At 47.1% G+C, this 3,729-nt stretch overlaps 1 pseudogene; it reads left to right on the top strand.

Annotated features, from left to right (window-relative positions):
- Window positions 1–124, top strand: part of LOC147903188 (18S ribosomal RNA) — a 1,492-nt pseudogene extending 1,368 nt beyond the window's left edge.
- The last annotated feature ends 3,605 nt before the right edge of the window (window positions 125–3,729 follow it).

The following is a 3,729-nucleotide window of genomic DNA, read 5'->3' on the forward strand; positions in this document are numbered from 1 at the left end:
GGAGCTGGCCATGCCCGAAGTCATTACCTTAACCGCAGAGGGAGGGGGATGCCGAAGGTAGGGCTAGTGACTGGAGTGAAGTCGTAACAAGGTAGCTGTACTGGAAGGTGCGGCTGGATCACCTCCTTTTCAGGGAGAGTTAATACCTATTTGGCACTTTGGTCTCATATTCACCGTTTCACTCTTCGGGAGAAGCGATCATCCCAATCATAGATGGGATTATCTTGTCTCGACAGTGAAGTCTTGAAACTGAAGCAAGACTGAGTCCATGAGCTTATTCTCTCGGGTTGGAACAAGCTGAGAGTAATCCCTTCCTTCCTAAGGGAAGTCTGAGGGATGAAGATAGGTTCCCCCCCGCCCCGGTACTGCAGGCCCCCCAATAGGGAGGCCTGCATGACGGGCTATTAGCTCAGTGGTAGAGCACGCCCCTGATAATTGCGTCGTTGTGCTTGGGCTGTGAAGGCTTCCAGACACATGGGTAGTTTAATGTGCTCATCAGCGCCTGACCCGAAGATGTGGATCATCCAAGGAACGTTAGCATGGCGTATTCTTCCTGCCTCGACTAGGTCTTGGGACCAAACTCCTCCTCAGGAGGCTAGATGAGGCGATTCAGGTGAGATCTAATGTGGATTCAACCCCCCATTCACTCGTGGGATCCGGGCGATCCAGGGAGGACCAATTCCCGCCGATGGCTCCCCTCCTCTCGGGAATCGATACATTCCTTATCAGTGTATGGGTGGCTATCTCCCGAGCACAGGTTGAAGTTCGGCCTAGATGTGAAAGACGGAGCACCTGATAACACATATTCACGGACCAAGAACTACGGGATCACCCTTCTCATTCTGGGGTGACGGAGGGATCATACTATCCGAGCCTTTTCTGCTTCCTTTGAAGGTCCACAGAAGCAGCAATCAATAGAACTTCTCCGGGGGGAAGGAAGAATCTGGAGGGGGGGGGTCAAAGTTCCAGAAAGACTCCCCAGAGGGACCAGGAAATTGGACCTAGACATAGGAGGAGTGCCTGATATGGATAACTACATAGCCTCCGGATCCATGTAATGGAATGTCTTTGTTCATCCCCCAGCGACAGGAGCAGGTTCGAAGAAGGATCCTAGAGTGTCCAGGGTTGAGCTAGGAGGGTCTCTTAACGCCTCCTTTTCTCTCCCATCGAAGTCCCTTTCCAGAAACTCGCTGTTGGCAGAGGAGGGGGAGGGGGAACAAGTACACTCGGAGAGCGCAGTACGACAGAGAGTTGTATGCTGCATTCGGGAAGGATGAATCGCTCCCGAGAAAGGATCTATTGATAGTCCAAGCGGGCTGTCCGTGTCGCGTACGTGTGGGATATAATGACTTCTCATCAGAATTGATGATTCCATTGAACGGGATTCATACATGTTCTGCGATATCACCCGTAAATACTCCACCAGTATGAGAAGTTCTTGATGTTAATTGGGTTCCTGGTTCTCCGATTGGTTAGCCCGCAATAATACCTACAGCTTCTCCCAATTCCACCAAGTCGTGGTGGGCGAGACCCCAGCCGTAACACAATTGACAAATCCAGAAAATGCTTTTACGTGTCGGGGGAGATCTTACATGTATCGGTTCAGTCGCTACTACTGAGTTACTGGCGGGTTCATTATCAATATCCTGATTACGCATAGCAATACGTCTCATATCTAGATATACATTGCCTGCTAACACACGTCCAACTAGTCTCTGTTGTGGTATCGTTCGTGTGGATCCCTCTTCCCCCCCAATAAGATTCACAGCAATGCCCCTGATAGTCCCACGATCTCTTTCACGCACAACAATATGTTGAACTACTTCGACAAGCCTACGTGTGAGATATCCAGCATCTGATGTTCGTACCGCAGTATCCACCACTCCTTTGCGAGCACCATAACGGGAAATGATATATTCTGTCAGAGATAAACCCTCGCGCAGATTGCTACGGATAGGTAGATCAATTACCTGTCCTCGTGGATCCGACATCAATCCTCTCATACCGAGCAATTGGTGGACTTGGGATATACTTCCTCAGGCTCCTGAAAAAGACATCATATGGACTGGATTCAGAGGATCAGTCATCCTGAAATTTGGATTCATCTCTCTCTTCGGACACTCACTTGTCGCATACCACGTCTCGATCAAGTGACGTAATTTCTCTACAGCATGTAGACCCCCGCAACGATGAGACTGCTCCGAGGCGGAACCCTGTTTCTCTGCATCTTCTACAAGCCATCCTTTAATAGGTACTGCGTAAGGATCATCGATGCCTGATGAAATAGATGCTTTTGTAGCTTGTTCGAAACCCAAACTCTTTATTTGATCCAGGATATTCATCATATGCGAAATCCCGAAATGAAGTGTCAACCTACTGATGAGTTGTCTCATCGCAGTTTTGTCCATCATCTTATTGTAGTAAAGCGACTCAGCTTGATCGACCGTTGTAGGAACCTCAACCTTTTTTATCTTATGACCATCATTGACCAGCAAATCCAAACTATTGATCATATCTGTCAGATGCGTCAAAAACTCCCTCATTCTTCATTATTCCAGTTCATAAAACGAGTTGATTTCGGGATTTTCTTCTGTATTTCTATAGCTGGTATCGATTGAGTCTGATGCTGAGAAGTACCCTGTATTGCCTCTTTCACTTGTTGATTAGACGAAATACGACCAGCATTTGTGAGGATATATATGCCAAGTATGTTACCCTTTTCATCCCTCCTAATCTGATAATTGTCGTAAAACTGGAAAGAAGTTCCCGAGGATTCGTATTGAAATTCAATGGGCAATTCGCGATTTCTAGAGCTAATCATACGTAGATCCGTCTTCCATCGGAGCCATAAAAGACTATACAAATCGATTCGCCTCAATTACTTGGCCCTGAGTACATCATCATAACTAGTGAAATAAGGTATCTTGGAGGACGAACTGGGTTCCCCGTCCGTGGCAAGAGAATGTCTGTTTCCATAAATCCCTTGTTTATTCTCAGTCATCGGCACATAAAGCCCGAGAAGCATGTCCTGACTTGGTACAGATACGGGATCCCCTGTAGCAGGAGATAATAAATTTGTATGTGAAAACGTTGGAGAACGAGCCTCAGTCTGAGCTTCTAGAGATGAAGGTACATGTACGGCCATTTGATCTCCGTCAGAATCTGCGTTGAACCCCCCGCGAACCAATGGATGCAGATGAATAGCACGCCCTTCTATTAAAATAGGTTGAAACGCTTGTATACCCAATCTATGCAATGTAGGTGCTCGATTCAACGATACAGGATGACCTTACGTAACTTCCTGGAGAACTTTCCGTATAATTGATTCTTTCTTCCGAATCATATTCTTAGCAGCTCGCAGGTTACGAGCGACGCGTCGTCCAATTGAATTACGAATTACGAAGGCTTGGGAAGGCTCTATCGACGGTTCTCGGGGTGATCCACATTGATGTAACGAGGGAGACGGACCTACCACGGTAACGAAACGACCCAGATAATCAACCCACTTTCCAAGCGAATTCTCGCGGAGTCATCCTTCCTTCCCCTCAATAACCTCAGAGAAAGATTTGTAAGGCCTGTTATTAATGTCTCTCATTGGTTGCCCACGTATACCCTTATCAATGGAGGCATCTACAGCTTCTTGAATAAGTCTCTTTTGACACACAATCGATCCGTCCGGTGTGAATTCACTTCCCAGTAGAAAATCGATAGGGGTATTATTCCGGTGAA

The sequence above is a fragment of the Dipteris shenzhenensis genome, chromosome 3 (genome assembly GCF_047967505.1).
Source record: "Dipteris shenzhenensis isolate YYH24624 ecotype China chromosome 3, Dip_SZ_1.0, whole genome shotgun sequence".
Classification (NCBI taxonomy): domain Eukaryota; kingdom Viridiplantae; phylum Streptophyta; class Polypodiopsida; order Gleicheniales; family Dipteridaceae; genus Dipteris; species Dipteris shenzhenensis.